This window comes from Notamacropus eugenii, chromosome 2 (genome assembly GCF_028372415.1).
Source record: "Notamacropus eugenii isolate mMacEug1 chromosome 2, mMacEug1.pri_v2, whole genome shotgun sequence".
In the NCBI taxonomy this organism is placed as follows: domain Eukaryota; kingdom Metazoa; phylum Chordata; class Mammalia; order Diprotodontia; family Macropodidae; genus Notamacropus; species Notamacropus eugenii.
In genome coordinates, this window is record NC_092873.1 from 434324966 (window position 1) to 434348105 (window position 23140).

Genomic DNA, 23140 nt, shown 5'->3' on the forward strand with positions numbered 1-23140 from the left:
GCTGAATCTTTCCCCAAATGGCCCTGTTTCTGTGGAGGATACCACCATTCTCATAGTTAATAAGGTACAAAACTTTGGAGTCATTCCCAATCCCACATTCTCTTTCACCCCTTTGTCCAATCAGTTGCCAAACCTTGTTGATTCTACCTCTGTAACATCTCTTTCCCAGGTCTCCCTCTCATTTGACCAGCAATATAGGTCCTTTCACTTGGACTGTTGCAGCAGCCTTCTAATTGACCTCCTTGATTTCAGTCCCTTCTCTCTCAATTTATTATTCACACAGCTTCTCATCTTCCTAAAGCAAAAATTTGACCATGTCTCTCTACTGCTCAAGAATATTCAATGGCTCTCTCAGCTGCCACTAAATCCAAACTATTCAACGTAGCTCTAAATTCTAGCCCTCCTAGCTCTAACTCTATGATCTTGTTTGGTCAATTTGTCTAAAATACAGCAATTGTACACACACACACAAATACACACACACATACACATACACACATCTCTTTATATGTATGTATATATATATATATACCCTTGCTTTTCTTTTGAAAGATACAGTATATTCAACTTGAGCTTTCAAAGCTGTCTTGTTTTTCTATACTTCTTTCTGGCCTTCCTTCTGGTTTCTTCTTTTCATTAAAAAAAAAAAAAGATACCTGAATGACTCACTTTTCTTTCTTTTTACTGTCTAATCCCTATCCATCACCTCACCCTATCCAAGGGTGGGGGACCTGAAGCCTTGAGGGCACCGGTGGCAGGTTCCCTACCCTACCTCTGTCTTCACCCATCTTCAGTGGAAAAAAGACAGTCCCTCTGCACCATGTGTTCATGGTCAAACAATTCCTGCAGAAACTGATTCTGTCCAAAGTGTGACTCTTCTTCTGCATCCTGAGTCCATCACCTCTGTCAGGAGGTGGGTAATAAGCTTCAATCCTTTGGAATCATGGTTGGTCATTGGATTGATCTGGGCTCTCAAGTAGTCAGTCTCTGTCTTAAGTCTTAAGATACAGACAAAGCTTGTTTATCTCTTTCTTTAGGCTGATTTGTCAGGGCAGGGATTGCAATCTGGATCTCTGGGGAGTCTGGAGACTGGAGAGAGTCAGACTCCCTTAGCCCTAGAGACTCTGGAGTTTGAATTTGTTCATATTCTGGCTTCCTTACCGGCTCAAGCCACTTTCATTTCGGAGGCATTGAAAGAAACAGTTCTCAGTGCACCATCTCCCTGATCCCTGAGGTCACCAATTGTCTCAAAAATGCAGGCTAGACATAAACTACTTTAAAAGGTAGTCTCCCTCTCCTCATTTATCAGGTTTAAGTAACTCATTCTTATGAAAATCACAGGCATTGCCCTAGGGAAAGGGAGTATTGCCAGGGTCTCAACTTTTTCATTTCATAGACCCCCTTTAGCAAACTGGTAAAGTCTGTAGACCTTTATGCTACTCTGCTTTATAGCCCTACCTTCAGACTCAAAGGCAATACTGAATTTCAGTTAAAGATCAGTGAAAATAAAACTATATTTTTTTCTCATTCAAGTTCACTGACCTTTCTCCTCCCCCATACAATCTATTCATGTACCATGGGGTCCAGAGACCCCATGTTAAGAATTCTTGCACTAGAGTCTTAGATTATATCGTAGGAAGGATTTGGGGTAGATGCCAGAAAAAATGTGGGGGTCTTCTATTGGGATCAACAGAAGTTGGTTGTTAGACCTGAGAGATCATTCTAGATAATTTTAATATCTAAATGGGAAAATTGAATCTCAGGGAGATAGTTCCTTACCCAGTGTCACAAGGCTAATAACAAGCAGGTATAATAGCACCTTACATACATCATCTTATTTGAGGCTCACAACAGCCCTGTGATGCTGGTGATATCACTATCCCATTTTAGAGATGAGAAAACTGAGAGAGATTAAGTGACTTGTCCAGAGTCATACAGTAAGTATCTAAGTTTAGATTGGAACTCAGTTCTTCATGCTTCCAAGTACAATGCTCTATCCACTGTGGTACTCAAAGTGGAGGGAGTGCTGGTGCATGATTTTCTGTTTGTGGATGACTGTGCACTCAATGCAGCCTCTGAAACTGAGATGCAACAAAGTATAGATCAGTTCTCTGGGATTTGTGCTAATTTTGACCTAACAATTCATACCGTGCCCCATCAGCCACCACCACACCAGCCATACGTGGAAACATCAGTTACAACAAATGGAGAAGTTTTGAATGCTGTAGATAAGTTCACTTACCTTGGTAGTGTACTCTCCAGGGATGTACATGTTGATAATGAGGTCGACACACACATTGCCAGAGCTAGCTCATTGTTTCGGAGGTTCTGAAGGAAAGTATAGGAGAGAAGAGTTTTAGACTAACTACCAAACTGAAGGTCTACAGAGTCATTGTGCTGATTTCATTGTTGTATGCCTGTGAAACATGGACAGTCTACCAGTGTCATGCCAGGAAACTGAATTACTTCCATTTGAACTGTCTTAGAAAGATTCTGAAGATCACCTGGCAGGATAAAGTACCAGACACTGAGGTCTGAACTAAACTGCTAAGCATTCAAACTATGCTTCAGAGAGTACAACTCCAATGCTCTGGCCACATTGTTCAAATTCAAAACACACACTTGCCAAAAAGACTATTTTACGGAGAACTCCCACGGGGCAGGCAATCACATGGTGGTCAGAAGAGGCAATACAAGGACATTCTCAAGGTCTCTCTCAAGAATTTGGAATTGATTGTGTGACATGGGAGATGCTGGCACAGGACTGCTCAGCATGGCGTGCCCACATCAGAGAAGATACTATGCTCTATGAGCAAAGAAGAATTGAAACAGCTCAAAGGAAATGTAGGATGTGCAAATTTAAAGTATCCACCCCAAATATTCACATGGACTATCTGTGCCCAATCTATGGTAGAGCATTTGAGCTCATGTTGGTCTGATCAGTCACAGTCAGACACACTGAAATTTGACTTTATCATAGTGATGTCATTTTGGTCCTCTTTGAAAACGACAAACAATAACCAACAACCAACCAACCAACCAACCTAGCCAACTACTTAATAACAGAGCTGGAATGATGATTTGTATACAAGAAGCAAAATAGACTGTACTTTCTAGGAAACATATGATCAGAAAAGGAGGTGGGACCAGTCATTTAGTGAGAGGAAGAGGTAACAGCCCCAGGGCTGTACTGGTACCCAGAAAAGTCCTAGAAAAAGGCCTTTAGGGTATTTAGTGAATCCTTCACAAAGTTTTGGTAGACCTAAACTGGATAAATCCATGCAATGAACAGGATTATGTTGAGATTATGGACCTATTAAAAAAACTCCATTGGCTCCCTATTATCTCCAGGATCAAATGTAAAATCCTCTATTTGTCTTTTAAAGCCCTTCATAAGTTGACCCCTTTCTACCTCTCCAGTCTTCTTACACCTTTCTGTCCTCCTTATTCTCTCTGATCCAGTGACTCTGGCCTCCTCACTCTTCTAACATTAGGTGAATTTTATCTGGTTGTTGCTTAAGCCTGGAATATTCTCCCTGCTGATCTCTGCCTTCTGACTTCCCTGGCTGCCTCTAAGTCTCAGCTAAAGTCTCACCTTCCACAAGGAACCTTCGCTTGTCCTCCTTAATCTTAGAGCCTCCCTTCTGAGGTCCTCTCTAAACATTTGTACCTAGTTGTTTGCAAGTTGCTTCCCCCATTAACGACTGTGAGCTCCTTGAGAGCAGGAATTGTTTTTCGCCTTTCTTTGTTTCTCCAGTGCTTAATATAGTGCCTGGCACACAGCAGGCATTTCATAAATGCTCATTGACTTGACTAGCCTGAAGAGGAGAGAAGAGCAGACACTATCCCCTCCCCCAAAAGAAAATAGCAGAGAAGGATATGCAGACACAAGCAAATAGGAGACACAAGATTATATTTGGAGGAAACACAGACCAAAACAAACCATTCTACTCTTGAGGATCTAACGGTCTATAGGAAATGAAAACAAATAAATATAAAGCACATACTATGTGCCTAGAATGTAGTTGTTCGTTCATTTCAATTGCATCTGACTCTTTGTGGCCCCACTGGGGATTTTCTTGGCAGAGATACTGGATGGGTTTGCCATTTCCTTCTCCAGCTCATTTTACAGATGAAGAAACTGAGGCAAATTAGATGAAATTACTTGTCCAGGGTCCCACAACTAGTAAATGTCTGGGGCCACATTTGAACTCAAGAAGATGAGTCTTTCTAATTCCAAACCCAGTGTTATATCTGGTGTGGTACCTGCCCTGCTTCTAGTGCATAGTGGGGGCTTAATAAATGTTAGTTAACTGACCAACCTGGGAGAACCTGAAGAAAATTCAAATTAGATAGAATGTATGAATAAATAATGATCTGTACTAGTGAAGGGAATATTCATGCAGATCAAATCCCAGATTTTCTGAGGCATATATCAAAGTGTACGACGTCAGTAGTGGAATGCCAGAAGGTTCTGTTCTGTTCATTTTTATCAGTGATGTGGATGAAGATGTGGACAATGTACTTTTCAAATCTGCTGATGACACGAAACTGGGAGGGACAGTAAATGTACTGGGTAACAGAACTGGAATCATCTTGGGGAGATATCAACAAACCAAATCTATGAGATGATATTTAATAGGTATCAATGAAAAGTTCCACATAGGGTTCAAAAAAATTCACCCCCATGGTTAGCAAACAGAGAGTTACAACTAGACGTCCCTGGGAGGGGGAGGGGAGGAAGGGAACCTGGTAGTTTTCATGGATTGTAGGTTCCATTTGTAGTCCATACTGAATTAACAGTAACTCCCCAAAGCTAATGAGATACTAGGCTCCATTAGCAGAAGAAGCAGAGTGACCAGAAAGAAATAAGTTATAGTGGTGACCCACTCCAACTTGGTTAGACTGCATGCAGAGTATTATGTAGTTCTGTGTGCCACATTTTAGGAAGGATGTTGACTAGAGAAGAGTCACCTATACAGTACAGAAAAATTAAAGGGCCTAGGAATGTTCGGCATGGAGATGAGAACTGGGGAGACATGACAACAATTGCCTTTAAGAATCTGAAGGATTGTCCGGTAGGAGGACTGGGGCTGCCAGATGTTACAGTGGATAGGAAGTCAGGAAGTTACCCAGAATTCTGTTACTTCTCTCTGCTCAGTCCCATGATAAACCTCTGCTCTCTAGCCCCTCCAAGGACCCACTCAGACAGATTATTTTTAGTTTACTATGCAGGGGAAGAGGGATCATATGACTTCATTCCCCTAATTATTTCAAATCCTCCAGGGACCACAAGTTCTAACTTGCCCCTGTTGCTGGAGTCTGAAAGTCTTGAGTTCAAATCCAACGTCAGAAACTTACTTACTAGCTGTGTGACCCTGAACAAGTCACTTGACCTCTGTTTGCCTTAATCCATTGAAGAAGAAAATAGCAAACCCACACAGTATCTTTGCCAGGATAACCCCAAATGAGGTCATGAAGAGTTGCACACAACTGAAACGACTGAACAATGAACAAGTAGAAAAGGCCTGAGCTTTTCCTGGCTGGCCTTACAGGTCACAACTAAGAGTGACAGGTAGCAGTTACAAAGAGGTAAATTTCTGCTGAGTAAAAGAAAGACCGTCCAATCATTAGAGCTGTCCAAAAACAAAATGAAATGCCTTAAGAGGTAGTGAGTTCCTTGTCTCTGGAGGTCTTCAGATGGCAACTGGATCACAGCTTGTCAGAATCATCACTGAGGGATTCCTGTTTATGTACAGGTTACCCTGGATGACATCTGAAGCCCCTTCTAATTCAGAGGTTCTGATTCTATTAAATGTATATTGAGAAGACACAGGGTGGTATAGAGGAAAGAGCTCTAGGTTTGAATGCCTGCCCTTTCTCCCTGTGTGACCTTAACCTCTCTGGACCTGTTTTCTCATCTATAAAATGAGACAGCTGGATTTAATATCCTCAAATCCCTTTTAAGTCTATGTCTATGATCCTATGATTGTATAAGCACTTTCTATATGTAAGGCTTGGGTTGTTCTTAAAATAGTTTCAAAATTCATCAGACCCAAGACTGGGAATCTGTCTAAACCAAGGTTAATCTGGAAATTTGTAGAGGAATTTATATGTGAGGCAGGGGATTGGATGAGATGACCTTTACTATCCCTTCCAACTCTAAGAGTTTGTGATTCTAAGATCTTGTCATTGGAGCAACTCTCTTCCTCGCTTTAAGTTTTATCTCCCATCCTGTAGGAAATGAAGTAACCTCTACCCACCAGGCAGCTAGGAGGACAAGCAAGGACCTATGTAATAGAGGTATAGCAAGATTCATGTCAAGCCATGTTATGATTATTTAAAAGAGGAATTATGATTTGGTGGATTGACTGGGAGTGGTGGGGGCAGGCTTGAACTTGTGGTCCCTGGAGAACGTCAAATACTCGGGGGAATGAAGTCATATGGCCCCTCTTCCCCTGTGTACCAAGCTAAAAATAATGTCTTCCTGGGTCTTTGCAGGAGTTAGAGAGCAGAAACTTTTTATGGCCCAGAGCAGAGAGAAGTGAGAGGGCTCTGGGTGAAGTCACGTGGAGAGCACAGCAAATGTGGGTATGGCTATAGGCTGGGGGTCCAGAGGAGATGGGCATGGAACGCTTAAGGAACAAAAATATGAGTGCCCTGGGATCTGAGGCCTAGGTTGTACTAGCCATGTGACCTTATCAAAGGCAAATCACAACTTCTGTGAGACTCAATTTCCTTACTTGCAAAATGGGGATTATTATAACAGCTCATGTTTATAAAACAATTTTTAAAATCTGCAGATCCCTTTACATTTATTACCTCAAGTAACAGTTCAATGCAGAAGTCTTTCTTAAGTTTCCCAATTGTTACTCCCCACTCCCACACCACCCCTCAAAATTGCTTTGTATTTCCTCCATCATACCCCAGAAAACTTCATCATGGATGGTCATTGCAACCCAGAAATTCACATCTCAGAATTATTCTTGAGTCAAACGAGATAATATCTGTTAAACCAAAACACTCAGTATGGCCCTGGCATACCAGGGGAGCCATATAAATGCCTATTCTCCACCTTGTTTCTCCTCCCTCTGATTGGATGGCTCTTCTCAGAACCTGCATTTAAAGTAGGTTCCCTGGCCGGCTGCCCTTTTTTTATTTCTCCCCTGGATGTCTTTTGGACTCCTCCATCACTCCCCAGGACAGGAACTGACCATCCACACCTTCCTCATTCAACTTTTCCCATTAGAATGTAAGAGGGTTGTCTTTCTCCACTAGAATATAAGTTTCTTGAGGGCAGGAACTACCTTCTTTGCTTATATTTTTATTCCCAGGGCTTAGATCAGTGCCTGGCACTTTGTAAGGGTTTGTTGTCTATATTTTGTATTTATTTCTATCTCTATACATGTTGTTTTCTTACAGTAAGGAAAAGTTGTCCTCTAGATGCTTTGCCTCTTTAAGGCAGAAACTTCCATTTTTGTCCTTTTATGTCTAGCGCCTAACTCATAGTTATAAATGCTTTTTGAATTAAATCGAATCTCCTTGGGGCCCCTGCCTCACAACAACTGTATGAAGTAGCATTCTTATCCTCATTTTAGAGATGAGTGTGAGAAACATGCTCACTTTAAACAAATGACAATACTTGTGAAATCAGGAAAGCTTTTATTAATTTTGGTAAATGCCTTGCCTTGCAGCTAGAGTCCAAAGTAGGATTTGAACTCAGGTCCTCCAGGTTCAACACTATCCACTACAACATGATGTCCCTCTTAATAACAATACTTATTCCACTGACCTCACACAGGAAAATGTCATAAACATTTACAAAGTCTCAGACTAAAGAAAGCCAATGTTACATAGTTTTAGGCTTGATAACAGAGTTGTGAAGCCCACATGGAGGTGGGCTAAGGTGGGCAGAAGTTTGTGTTTAGCCAGTTTTCAATTATGTCCAACTCTTCATGACCCCATTTGGGTTTTCTTGGCAGATACTGAAGGGGTTTGCCATTTCCTTCTCCAGATCATTTTACAGTTAAGGAAACTGAGGTAAACAGGGTGAAGCGCCTTGCTCAGGTTCACACAGTTAGACTGGGGCAGGATTTGACCTCAGGATAGAGTCAGGTGCTCTATCTACTGCACCACCTAGCTGCTCCATGGCAGAAGTTTAGACATTAGTATCAAGTAATACCTTCACCCATTGTGAAGGTAAGCAAAGATATCGATTATACGTGCAAAATGGATTTCCACATTAGACATGTTGCAAAAGAAACCAAGCAAAATAAACCAAGTAAAAAAAATAGACTTCACCTTGTACTCAGAGTTCATCATCATCATCTCTCTCTCTCTCTCTCTCTTTCTCTCTCTCTCTCTCTCTAGGTGGATAGAATTTTTCATCATGGATCCTTTGAAATTGTCTTGGATCATTTTATTGATCAGAGTAACTAGCTAAATCTTGCACAACTGATCATCTCTATAACATTGCTGTTACTGTGTATAGGATCTCCTGGTTCTCCTTCACTTTGATTAGTTCATTAAGTCTTACCAAGTCTTACCATATAAGCCTTCCTTGTCATCATTTCTTATAGTACAACAATATTCCATCACAATCATAAAAACTACTTGTTAAGCAGAGGTATTGAAGGAGGCATTGAAGCTTTTAAGTCTATAGTCCTTAAGTCTTAGGGAAAATGCCAGAACAAGTTAAGGCATCTAACCCTCAGTATCCTCTCCAACCTACTTGAGCCAGAATGGCCAGGAAGGGGCAGATATCTTTACTAGAGTGACTGTCTCAGGCTGCTCATGCTCGTAATGAGAACCTGTAGCTGTCTCAGGAACCACCTAGCGGGACCAAGTGATAAGAGAAGTTTCTACCAAGAGGGACAGAGGCTGATTGGACTGGTCCGGGGTGCTGAGGGAAAAATAACAAAAAGATTTGGGATCTAGACTGAGGTCACATAGTGGAGTGGAGGGAGAGGACATTCTTCTTGGTATTTCATAGATCTTGCGAATTTCTTGTATCTCATATATTTCAGTAACTGGTTAATTTCATGTATAGTATGTATTTGATATATCTTATGTATTTCATGTATTATGTGTATTTCGTGTATCTTGTGTATTTCATATATCTTGTGAATTTGGTGTATTGTGTATTTCATATGTCTTGTGAATTTTATGTATCTTGTATATTTCAGTATCTTGTTAATTCCATATATAGTGTGTATATTTCATGTACTGTATTTCATAATCATGTATATTTCATGTATTGTATGTATTTCATGTATCTTGTATATTTCATGAATCTTGTGTATGCCTTTCTCCCTGAAGTTGGATCTGTGTTTCCTCTCCCTTCCCGTATCTGTTCTATATTTCTAGTGTGAGGCTTTTAGGATTACAGACTTAGAACTGGAAGGGGACATAAAGATCATCTAGACCAACCCTTTCATTTTACAGATGAAGAAACAGAAATTGAGTGGCTTGCCTGAGGTCACACATGCCAAAAGTGGAAGAAGTATGATTTGAACTCTGGTCCTCTGAATGTAATGGGTAGATGATAGAAAAGGAAGGAGGAAAGAAGAAAAGCATGAGAAAAGATGACATTCAGGAGGGCAAAAATACTGTGGCAATTTAACAATTGTTTACAATAGAAAAGAGAAAACATATGACTATGACGACATGAGCAAAGTACATGCAAATAAAAATAGATGCATGCAAATAAATGAATTCCTACTTCAGTTTCCTGTAAGTTGGCCTCTGTAGAGGAAACGCCTGCTCTGCCCATTTCATCTCTGCTTTGCTGGTCTTCAGATTCATCCTTTTACCCAACTGCATCCAGCTATGCCCAGGATCCAGGCTCTGTTCACCCTCTCCCAAAGCCCCAGAAGGCAGTCTGGTCCTCTCCCTCACCAAACTGAATACACCAGAAAGACCCTCAGCTTCTCACTCCCTATACCGTGGGCGTAAAGGGTAGAAGTAGAGGAAGGGATCAAGGTGGAAAGCAGGCTGAGACCTAGCAGCCTTGAGCCCAAGCGAAAAACAGGCTATTGGGATTGTCTTTTCTCTTTTCTCCTGAATTTTCCTCCTTTTCAATTTCTGTTGGCTCTGTTTAATTTAAGTCAGAGAGCCCTCAGTCCAAGGACTCCTCTCCTGAAAATCTACTCATTGTCAAGGCCATATCCCTCTTACTGGGATGGGGGTCAAGCCTGGAACTCCATGGGACAGAGTATCATGGTAGATGGGACAACTTCAGGGAGCCAAGAAAGTCTCGAGAAGGCCAGGGTGCTGAGCAGAGTATCCAAGGCCTCCAGTTACTCCCTTCTAGGTCCTTGGGTACTTGCCCCATTGTCCTAGGCTGGGGATGAGGAGCTCTGAGCTGTGATATGGAATGAAGTTTTATAGTTTTCTAGATTTTGAGCTGGAAAGGACCTCAGAGATCATGTAGTCTCAAAGCCTTATTTTACAGAAGAGGAAAAGAGAAGCCTAGGTAATTTAAGTGACTTATCCAAAGTTACACAGATAACAAATAGTAGAAGGGGCATTCAAACTTGGGTCCTCTGACTCCAGATCCAGCATTTTTTCCGCTGCACCAGAATCAAGGAGAGAGTCAGTATGGTATAGGAGGTAGATCACAATAACTCAGAAGAGATGTGTTGGAATCTGTCCGTGACATTTCCTAACTATAAGACCAAAGACAAGCAACTTCATCTCTTTCCTCATCCATAATATTAGGAAGATAATACCTAATGTGCCCACCTCATGATGTGATTGTGAAATTCAAATGAGATCGAGTACAGGAGACCACTAGATAAATGTCAGCTGTTTTTGTTAGGACCAGATCAACAGCTTTCAACCAGTCCCTGGTGGCCTCAGAGAAGATGACAAAAATGTTTGTGATTCACTGCTTTGTCTCTGGAGACATTTAAACAAAATTCAGGATGTCATAGAGAAGATCCATGCTCCAGGGACTAGTCAGACAGGATGATGTCTAGTCCAACTAGACAGCAGTCCGGCTAGCCCAGGAGAGTTGGGTAGGTTACCTTCCCTTTGTCTGGCTCTTCTGGCTCAGTGAGTTGGAGAGAAGGATGTTGAGGATTAGATGTTGTAATCCCTTGTTCTAGACACATTCGAACTGAAGTTCTGAGTGAAAAGGCATTTACTCTCCAGTCATCCAAAAACTACTCACCCAAGGGAAATGGGAAAATATGGGAGGGAAAGTAGAGTTGATTATAGAGGGGAAATATGCTGGATTTGAAGTCTGATGACTTAGGTTCAAAATTTGGCTCTGCTGCTTATTAGCAGGTCATGTAACATCATGTAACATTCTCTGGGTCTGTTTTCTCATCTTTAAAATAAGGGAAGGGATTTGGCGGGAAATAAATTAGGTGCCCATTAATTGGGAAAAGGCTAAAAACAAATTGTGACATGTGAATATAATGAAATGTTGTTAAGAAAGGATTGTTGTTCAATCATGTTGAACTCTTCATGACCTGATTTGGAATTTTCTTGGTAAAGATACTGGAGTAGTTTGTCGTTTCCCTCTCCATCTCATTTTACAGATGAGGAATTGAGGCAAATAGTGTTAAGTGACTTGCCCAGGATCACACAGCAAAGAAGTGTCTGAGGCCAGATTTGAACTTAGGAAGATGAGTCTTCCTGATTTCAGGCCCAGCACTATCCACTGCACCAGCAAGCTGCCCAGAAAAAGGATAAATGTGGAGAATATATGAATGTGAAGAGTAACATGGGTGGATCAAATGAATTGATATAAAATAAGTAATCCAGAAAAACAATATGTACAATGACTGTAATTATTTACCTATAGAAATCAAAAGGCCTGAAACTCCACATTTTGTAATTACAATGACCAAAAAGCTGGCCCTGAGGAAAAAAAGAAGCAAATATCCCTCCCTTTCTTCTTTTGGAAGGTAGAGAATTATGGGTGTGGAAGCTGTTTTATACATCAGACTGTCAGGCTCAGTGAATATATTAGTTTTGCTGGACTGCTTTTTCCTTGGTTTCATTTCTGTTTTTTAAAGTTTTTGTTGTCGTAAGGTATGACCCTCTGAGTAGGATGGAGGGAAAGGATATATTTAGAAATGAAAGTGGTATTAAAAGTTACAAATAAAAATTATTTTGTGAAAAAAATGAAGAAATCAACTCAGTGGCATCTCAGTGGTCCCTTTAAGCTCTGAATCTATGATTTTTTGATTTCCCCATAGGAGATGGCCAAGGGAAGGCAGGCTTAGTTGTCTGAAGGTCTGCTGAGATCCAGTCCACTCCTGTCTCCTGTGACTTTGATCTGGTTTTTTTACACAATGCTTCCCTAGATGCCACACCCAGAACTCTTCACTCCCTGCCCAGACCTGCTGCCCAGCCAGGCCATATCAGCACATGCCACCTTGAAACAGATTAAGCTTATGATCTGTGATCCTCTGCTGAGGTGGAAACAGTGGATAGAAAGAGGCAGTGAAGAGACTACTGAACCAGGAGTATTAATCTTGAGGTCATAGGACCCCAGTTCCAGTCCCTGTTTTTGCCACTTAACATTTGTGTGACCTTAGACAAAACACTTAACCATTCTGGGCCTCAGTTTGCTTATTTGTAAAATAAGGGGATTTTAGTAGATAGCTTCTAAAGGTCTCTTCCAGTTCTGTATCCATGATTCCAAATTTCCGCACCCAACAACACATGGAGCTTTAAAGAGAGGGAGAAAGCTAACAATGAAAGATGGATTACCAGCCTAAGAGGAAGAGCCAGAGCCAAAGCTGCCCTCCCCACCCAGCCCCCTGGCAGGAACTGGGAGTGGGGATGTCTGTCTCAGCAGTGAGTCAGCCAGGACGACTGTCTACTCCCTAGCTCTCATTTGGGAAATGTTGGGACCTGTGGTCAGCTAGGCATGTGGAAGCAGATTTCCCATCCTGGTCCTCAAAGCCCCTGGGGACTGCGAAGGTGCTCCCTCTGCCCACATTGGGGCGCAACAACCTGGGACAGCAGCTCAGGTCCCAGAAGGGGTAGGGGCTGCCATGTCTGCACTCTTCTCAGGAAGTTAGGGTGAAGGAGCAGCAGTCATGGAACCCAGCCTGGTGGCCTGGCCTCTTGACTATTTACTTAGTCTTCTTTGAGGACTTTGCCCCACCCTGTCCTATCTGACACCATAAATCGTTCTGACAGGTTCTCTTGCAAAAGTGATGATGAGACTATGAGCCTATAGGAAACCTCCCCAGGATCCCCTCGTTCCCCATACTCCACCCTTTCTTTTAGAAAAGAAACCTTGCCCAGCAGGAGTACCAAGTCTCTAGCCTTGCTTCCTCGTGGGCAAGGCCTGAAGGAACCCTGGGGTAACTCAGGGTCACCTACACACTGGTGTCCCCTGTGCCCTTGGCCTGGGGTCCAAATGAGGCTAGATGAGTCCCCCTTCCTAAAGAGGGCTAAACATGCCCAGGAACAGCCTTCCAGCCTGGGATGTGGAGAAACAATCTCAGACATACATTAGTAGAACATGACTGGGGACGCATTTAGGCCTGTCGTTAGCTGGGAATATGTAGTGGGAAGTGGAGTGGAAGAAGAGTTCTCATCCTGAACCTTAGAGGAACACCCTGACATTAATGGATTCATTAAAGTCTCAGGCTCTAGTAGACACTAATTGCTGACATGGGTTTGTTCGCAACTTCAAGTTAATGCCCTGGCTTGCTCCACCCTTAACCTTCCTGCTGCATTCCTTCTCTCTACAGACCCAAAAGAAACAATTCTAGAGTTGGAACTCAGGGTCACTGTTTATGTTTTCAGCAAAGAAAAGTGCATTTCAGTGGAGATGAGAAATCATTAATGAAAGTTAACACTGCCAAACTGCCAGCGAGGAGTGCTGACAAGTAAAGCAGGCTCGGTTTCCTCTTCCATAAAATAAGAAGGCTAGAAAAGGGGATTTCTAAGGTCTCTTACAATTCTGGATCCAACATGCTGGGGTAATTTTTCCTTTTCCTTTTAGTCCTCTGCCACCCACAGCCTCAATACACACATACCCTATCAAGGTTCAGTACTTTCCTTAGAGCCCAGGAAAATGCCCCATTTCTGACTCTTTGGCCTAAGACACAGCCTTCTCCTAGTACCGTCATGAAAAGCCTCCCCTCTCTTCCACCACAACTGTATTTCCCAGTCTCTGCAGAGTAGAGATAGTTGCATAGTACAGTGAGGAGAGGGTTCCAGTTAGGATATTGACTCCTGAACTGAAAATACAAACCATACCCATTCCTGAGGGAATATCCTGGTACTCTGGGTTAGATGGGGTACTCCTTGAGGGCAGGATCCTGTGTCATGTCATAGGCATGTAGACAGCACCTCAGGGGACATCTAGTCTGACCCCTTCATTTTACAGATGAGGACACTGAGACCCACAGAGGTTGTGACTTGCCCAAAGTCCCACAGAGGATAGAAGAGGCAAGATTCTAACCTAGACTGGCTGACTCCCTGTGAATCCAACGATCCTCCCACTGTACCACACTGACTCTCCTTTACATCTCCATCCCCTGCTGCCTGACACAGAGCCTTGCACAAATTACTCAATTAATGTTTGTTGAATTATATTACATTTGACATCAGCCTCCTCACACCCTACGCATGGTTTTTTGGGTATTAGCCCTCTAGACTCCACGCCAAAGGCATTGATGAGAGTCAGATGCTGAACATTTGGATGAGCAGGATCCAGAGAAGAAAAAAATGACAAGGTGAATTGGAAATTTTATGTGTGTGCGTGTGCGTGTGTGTGTGTGTGTATACGCTCTTTTTTGATGTAACCGAACACCTATCCCTTTCATCCTGAAGGACCCGTCTCCGTCTTCCCATAAATCCTCCACGGGGACGAGTCTACCAAAAGTTGTGGGGTCTTCCGTTAGAGCTCTGAAAAATCGTAATAATAACTAGCATTTCTATGGTGCTATAAAGTACTTTACATATACAGATATACATATACATATACATATACATATACACAGATATGTTCTTATTTGGTCTTCATAGCAACCCTTTGAGGTAGGTACTATTATTCCCATTTTATAGAAGAGGGGAAAAAAAGAGAGGTTACATGATTCTTCCAGGATCACAGAGCTCTTAAGTATCTAAGGTAAGATCACAGACTGCTGACTTTAAGACAGCTACATGTTGTAGTGGGTAAAGTGTCATATAAATATTGGGTATCATTAAGCTTCTAGGCATTGCATGGATACCAGTGGAGCACATTAAAGGCTATCCATCCCTTTTGCTTTCCACATGACTAATTCATATTGCTTTCCCATCATACATCTCTCTAATGACAACCTTCAAGATCACTTTAAAAAATATACATACTAATTACATAAACTAATCACCTGCACAAATAACTGTGAAATAATGTTCATAGACTCACAGAGTAGCAAAGCTGGAAAAGAAAGGACATCTGGTCTAAGGTCCTTACTTTAGAAATCAAATCCAGAGGAGAAATGGTTTAACCCTTCCCTTACCCAAGAAGAGACAAACCTTGAGTCCAGATCTCCCAACTCCAAGCTCAGTGCTCTTTCCACATTGCCTCTAGGGAAAGGGGTTCTGGGGTCTTTGGGAGAGAATTCTAAAAGAGATAACAGGTTCAAAAACTCAAGGTCATAGCCAGTGAGGAAGAGACTCTGGGGGCCCTTGGTAGATCACAGATGGTTAGTGAGGAGAGATCCCTGAGAAGGTTATAGACTCAGGGTTTCTGGTCCAGTCAGTAGGGAGAGGCACCTGGAGTCCTGAGCAGATTGCCTTCATGTCAGCAGACCTAGAATGTTTGCTGTTTCTCCTTGGTGTCATGGAAATGGATCTGGCATATCAAGGGGGGATAAGGGACTTATTTCTAACTACTAGTCACTGTCCACATGTGTAAGGAGTCTTAGGAGAGGTCCCAGCACTTGGTACCCTTGGGTAGTAGGATCGTATCATCCACAACTTATGCTGGTGAGCCTGCGTGAGCTCTCTCTACTTCCTTTCTTCAGCAGCTAGGGAATTGTCTTTGAGAACTAGTAATGAGAGGCTTCTTGACTTGGGGAGGAGTATGTCAGATGACTGTGGCCTAAAGCAGCCACCTTGTATGTGAATCTAGGAATGAGGGCTTCCTAAAAAAAAAAAAAAAAGGCAAGCTCATAGAACTCAGTTAAAAACCCAGAGAGAAGTGGATGATTCCCTAGAGTGACCTAGAATGGAGACCCAGAAACATGAAATGGAACCCATAATGTACTATATTAGAAAAGACCATCAACTCTAGAATTGGAAGAACCTGGTCCAATCAGGCTCAGTCTCGCCACTCCGTAGCTGTGTGATCTTAGCGTAGTTGCTTTACTTCTGAGGTCCTCAGTTTTCTTATCTGCAAAATGGAAGAGTAGACTAGATGGCCTCTGAGGACCTACCAACTCCAAATCTATGATTCTGTGAAACAGGAATGAAAGAGGACAGAAGTTCTGGAGCAAGTGAAGAGGGATTAGACTTTGGGGAATTTAATTCTCTAGGTCAGCAATTCTCACCCTTTTGAAATCTGATCATGTCACTCACCCTATACCCCTCTTCAATAATAAATACATAAAATAAAATAGCGGATGCCTTTCACCTCTATGGTCAACTGTAAACTCCTCTGTTCGGATCTGAAAGCCCTTCACAACCCGGCCCCACCCTACCTGTTCAATCTTCTTATGTTTCATTACCCTCTGTATACTCTGTGATCCAGGGACACGGGCTCCTTTGCTCTTCCTTAGACTTGATACCATCTCCCAACTCTGTCTTTTCATTGGCTTGTGCCCTATGCCTGAAAAGCTCTTCCTTCTCCCCCTCTGCCTCTTGTCAGCCCTTGAGTCAGGAGGACCTGAGTTCAAATTTGGTCCCAGACATTTACTATCAGTGTGAGTGCAGCAAATCACTTAACCTCAGTGGCCTCAGTTTCCTCATTTGTAAAATGAGTTGGTAAAGGAAAAGTATCTTTGCTCAGAAAACCCCAAATGGGATCAGACATGACTAATCAACTAAACAACAACGAAATAAAAGGTAAGAGTATCTGTGAAAAGCAATTCTAGCTGCCCCAAAATGAAATAGACAAGCTCTGAAGTAGATTCACCTGTTACTAAAGTTCTTTCAGCAGACACTGGGTGACCATTTGTTAGGGGTTCTATAGAGGAGATGCTAGTTCAGGTTGCACTAAGCAACTCAATTTCCCTTCCAACTAAGAAATTCCGAGGTTTTAGGGGAGCAAGGGCATTTCTGTGGGGCCCAGGATGTGGGGATGTTACTGATCATTGTAGCTCCTCATGCTCCAGCTGTGGCCCTGCAGGCTTGTGACTCAGACCCTATTGTCAGCCTCAGGATGTGCTGGGACAAGTTTGTGGCTTCCATTCCCTTCTCTTGCCTTCTCACACCCCAACTCTGTCACTTCAAACAGGCTCAGTGGGTTTTGAGTTTCTTTTTTCATATTGACATCAAGTCTGCCTTTCTTTCTCCTCCTCCTCCAACCTTTTCTCTTTTCCTAGCTCACCTATTTAATGTCTGATGGGTCCTGTTTCTGACATTGTAGGTAAGGACATTTCCCCTCTGCTCTCAGGAGAGTCTGATGGCATCCCCAAGGGCTCCCCACTCCCCAGTCAGGACTGGGACCAAGTCTAAAATAAAGACATTCAATCAATACTAGCTGGGAAAATAATTTAACCATTTGGAGCCTTAGTTTCCTCACCTGTAAAATGAGAATGATACCTCTACTGCTTACCTCAATGGGATATTTTGAATCCAAAATCGGAATGGACTGACTTAAAAAGTGAGGGGCTCCCCTTCCTTGGAGATCTTCAAGCAGAGAGAGAATGAAAGCTCATATAACAGGCATTCCTCTTTGGATAGGTTGAATTAGGTGGCCATAGAGGCCCCTTCCAGCTCTCAAATTCTATGATTCTGTGAGCAAAGTCATTTGTAAATATTAAAATCCCAACTAGATGCAAGTTATTAAGGGCTCCAGATATTGATAAGGAATGCCCAGGCACTTGATCCTAACCTAATCTTCACCTCTAAAGGCTAAGTAGTTCTGGTACCAACATGGCAGTGCTACCCAGGCCTTCTCTAGAGACAATGTATGGTTAGATCAGAACTGGAACAGCCTTCTATGTATATTCAGGAGGGTAGGCAGAACATCAAGTACCTAGGTTCTACCTCCTCATGAGATGAATGACCTAGAACAGCCTCTCCTTCATCCCAGGATCCACTGGTAGGTCAGAGGGGAAGTATCTCATTGGACTTGGGAGGCCTTAGGCTCCAATACATTAGAAGTGTGACCATGGGCAAATCCCATCTTCCTTTATCTGAGCCTCAGTTTCCTCATCTGTAAAATGAGAATAACAAATAATACTTATACTTGGAGAGTTCAAGTGCTGGAGGTAGTGTGGCTTAATGGATGGGGTCCAGGCCTGTTAGTCAAGAAGTCCTGGGGTTCAGTCTTGCCTCTGAGCCATACTGACTGTATGATCCTGGGCAAGTCCATTGATTTCTTATTGTCCCTGGTCAGTGATGTTTCTGCTGTACCTGGATGAAGCTGTTCCTGGAAAGCTCCTCCAAAGGGTCACTTTAGCTCTCCACCCTCTAATCCCGTTATTCCTTAACATTCACCGTCCTAAGAAGGTGGAGGGTGGAGGAGATATTAGCCATAGTTCCTGTTTCTCTGGTCCTTTGGCTTTTTTCGCAATACCTTCATTGGGTGATAGTAAAAACATTATTATTTCTGAGGCATAGGTCTATGCCTTTCCTAACCATGAAATTCCCTCACTCAAAAGCCTTGAGTGACCCCTCTCAGATAAACCGATAAACTCTTCAGCTTGACATTTAAAGAAGTCTAGCTCTAAAACTGGAGGGTCTCAGCTGAAATCCAGCCAGCTTTGTCAAGTCCCTGGGCTTTAGTTTCTTCATCTACAAAATGGGAGAACTGGACCAGATGACCTCTGAGGTCCCTCCCAGGTCTACACCTTCTAGCCTTATTTCACATTATTTCCTTCTTGTACTAAACTTTCCAGTCAAGCTGGACTACTTGCTTCTCTGAACTCAGCATTCCATCCCCACCTTTGTACTTTCACACAAGCTGTCTTCTTCTCCTTCTTACCCCACATATCTGGAATACATTCCCTCCCTCTTCTTAGAATCTCAGCTTCCTTCAAGGCTCAGCTCAGGGTCTGCCCTCTTCACCAGTCTTCCCAGATCCCACCAATGGTCTTGTCTGTATCTTTTTACATGTATCTCCCAGAAAAATGTAAACCTCTTGAGGGTAAAAGCTGTTTTTTCTCTTCATATCCCTAGTACTTATCTTAGTGCCTTACCCATTGCTGGGGTTTAGTCTTGTCTCTTTGTGATCTCACTTGGAGTTTTCTTGGCCAAGTTGCTAGAGTGGTTTACCATTTCTTTCTTCAGCTCATTTTATAGATGAGGAAACGGAGGCAAAAAGAATTAAGTGACTTGCCCAGGGTCACACAGGTAGTCAGTGTCTGAGATGAGATTTGAATTCAAGAAGGAGTTTTCCTGGGAGATGAGCATTCTATCCACAAAGCAGCCTACCTAGGTAATTAGTAGTTACTGAACTGCATTGAATTATCACCATTTTACTGACTAAAGGGCCTGAGTCTCAGAGTGCATGGCTACACAACTAGTGAGAATCCGTTCAAGTATCAGATTCCCTTCTAAATCTCAACTTCTATGATTTTGAAAGCCTAGATTCAAGTCTGGGTCTCCTGGTTAAGTCCTCAATACTACCTCCATGGTCCCCATCTCCCCCTTTCCCTAAACTGTTGTGGGCTACACTGCAGCGGTATGAGCGATAGCAAGTGGTTGATAGTGGAAATTGAGTGAACCATGCTGACTTTGTCTTGTGATTCAGTTCTGGAGCTAGCTGAGTTCCCTTGCTATTCAATTATGGGCCTAGTTCAATTTCTGTCCTATGAAAAACTTTATTCAATTCAGGGAATTGGGAGAAAACCTTATTATATGGTTTGAATCTAGCCCTGTGTGACTGGGAAGCTGGACTACCTCCACCTACTGCTCAGAGACTCCTTAACTAAGGACCTAGTTTATGCTGCCCAAAAACCCAGCCATGATCCAAAGATTGATGCAAGGAATTTTCTCACAATTGTACATCTCAAGCAACCCATAAGTCTTATCTGAAAATTGGTCCTGTACTGATCAATCAGTTATTGTTTCCTTTGATTGAATACAGACACTTTGGGGAGTGGGACACCTTCTTTTCTGAATTCAAAGACTGCACCTGTTCACTCCTCCTCCCAATTTGGAAAGTTCCTAATCTTTCTTCCAATTAGAAATCAAATTACCTAATGTTGCACTGTTTCCTTTCAAATAATTGGTCTTATTTGATTGTTTTTAATGCATAAAAGTCTGTCTCCCCTTCTATTTGGGATCTAGCCCTAAGCTGAGGATGTCTGTCCTGATTTGTTAGGCAATCAGCATGTGTCACTGCTTAATAAATTGATATACTCAACAGCTCAATCCTTTGTTTCCTCAGTCATATCACCTTTCGCCTGCCATGGGTGCAAAACCCACCACTTGCTGGGCACATGGGTCCCATACCATTCCTGAACCACATTAAAATGTAATTATTTAACAAAGTAAATAAAAATAAAATATAATAGAACATTGATAATATTCATCTGGTTTTCTAAGTCAATATGCTGTTGGCAGGGATCCTTACGTATAGTTTAATGATCCTATTTCTGTTTGAGTTTGACACCACTGGGTTACAGTTATTGGACAAGTCTCACATGCTGGAATTCACTTTCTCCAAACAAGAGGGTGGTGGAGCACCCTAATTCCCCACAGGCATCATAACCATGCTCTAACAGGCCCTGCGTGCCACAGGAGCCTGCCCTAGGCCTTGGACATCTGCCTGTTTAATGCCCATCAGTGAGATGAAGAGATGGCCCTGGGCAGAGAACTCTCTCACCCATCCCCACCCTAGAGATGGACTAAGGCCTATTGTGTGTCAACCTGGATTGATGCCATGGCCCCTCCCAAGAGAGGTAGTATCCCTGCTAGGTGGAGAGGACAGAGGCCTGAAGGGGCAGGAGCTCCAAGAAATAGCCAGTTTGCTGGGGCAGATACTACTGAATGGTCAGCCCCCAACTCACCCAAATGGAGAGATCCCCAAGTCCTAATGACCCCAAATTCAATCTTGCTCATGTTGAAGGTGGGAAAAAGACAGACATAGGGACCATCTAACCTGTTTTATAAAGGAATACCAGGGCCCAAGCTAGGCAAATAACTGAGTCTAAATAACATGGGAGAGTCCATGACGAAAAAAATTAAAACAGCATCATAGTGTTTAGAGCTAAAAGATACTTTAGAGATTATCTAGACCAGGAGTTCTTAAACTGGAGTCCATGGATATATTTGAGGGAGTTCATGAACTTGGATGGAAAAAATTACTTTATTTTCACTAACTTCTAACTGAAATGTAGTGTTTCCTTCAATTATGAATGTACTACCGTAGTACTAGGCTTCATCATACTGCCAAAGAGGTCTATGACACAAGAAAGGAATTTGTTCCAATCCAATATGTTCTTCACTGCAGCAGCCTGAACCAAGAAGTCCCAGCTCCCTGCTCAGACATCAGTAGACCAGATTGCTTTTCCTTGAAATGGACAATTCCAGGCCCAAGGTGGTCAGTGACTCTGAGGCCTGGCCCATTCTTCTTGCAGGACATTTTTTTTTTTTTTTGCTGCTTGGATGTTTCCCCTGGGCTAGGTGTTTGCTCTGTCAGTTCCAGATCTGCTGAGGAGACACTGACCCCCTGCCCTCTCCTCCTTCCTCTCTCCCTCCCCGGTAGCCAGAACAGCAGTGAGGGAATTGTTTGTGAGAACCAATGAACAGAAGCCTCCTGACCTTGAGGAGGAATGTGTAAAATGTCTGTGGCAGAAAACAGCCACCCCCCACCTGAGTCCAGGAATGTGGGCTCCTTGCTTATCCTCATCTCCTTAGGGGAGGAGAGAGAGGGGGGAGGAGGCAGACTCCTGAGACACAAGAGAATCTCTGAATATCAAAATGGAAAGAGGCCTTAGGGATCATCTGAAATCCAACACCCTCATTTGACAGAGGAGACATAAATACTAAGAAACTCCGAACTAACATAGTGTAGTAGAAAGAACACTCATCTTGGAGTCACAAGATCAGAGTTTCAGCCTTTAATAATTGAGTAACCCACGGCAAGCTTTGATGCTCACTTGCTAAGCAAGAGACCTTAAGCAAGTCCCTTCCTCTCATCCTCAGCTGCCTCAGCTGTCGTAGGAGCATTGCCTAGCTCACAGAGTTGTAGCTTGTGAGGAGAGCTTTGTAAGCCTTAAAGTGCCATGCAAATAGGAGTTATTATTATGACAGAGCACTTTAAAGTTTAGGCAGTTCTCTTGAAAGCCTGCAAGACAGGGAGTGATCTTCCCCAGATCTTCCCCCTCAGGCCTCCCGCAACACTTGGTTTTGTGCCTCTCTGGGGTACTTCAGTCTGTCAACAGGCATTTTGAAAGAACCTACTATGTGCTACATAGTGTGCTACACTGTACTAGACACCGGGGATACAAAGACAAATAAAACTGTATGTCCTGCCCTCAAGGAGTTGACATTCCACCTAAGAAGACAATTTGGATATTACCACATAACTGGGTATTAACGGCCATTTTATTCCCCTCCTAAATGGTAAACTCACTGAATCTGAGAGCAATTTTAATCTAAATTTTAAGCAGTTGTATCTACATCTCTCTCTCTCTCTCTCTCTCTCTCTCTCTCTCTCTCTCTCGGTGCCTGACACTGTACTTGGCACACAGAATAAATATTTGTTGTCGTATTTTGGTAGTGCAAACAACAGAAACCTTGTTCCTTGGGGAAGGAACCAAGTGGATCAGAGAAGGGAAGGGATTACCCCGGGTCACACAGCTAGTGAGCATCCAAACCTAAAACTACTAAGACCCAAGGAGATCCTTCCCCATCTTCTCCATGCCCCACCCTCTCCATTCAAATCCAGGTTTCCTGACTTCAAGATCAGAAGAAGCCTAGAGAAAAGAGTTCATTTTACATTATGCTAACAATGAGACTAGAAGTAAGTGAATCTGAGGATCAGGTTTCCTAACTGCCAAGT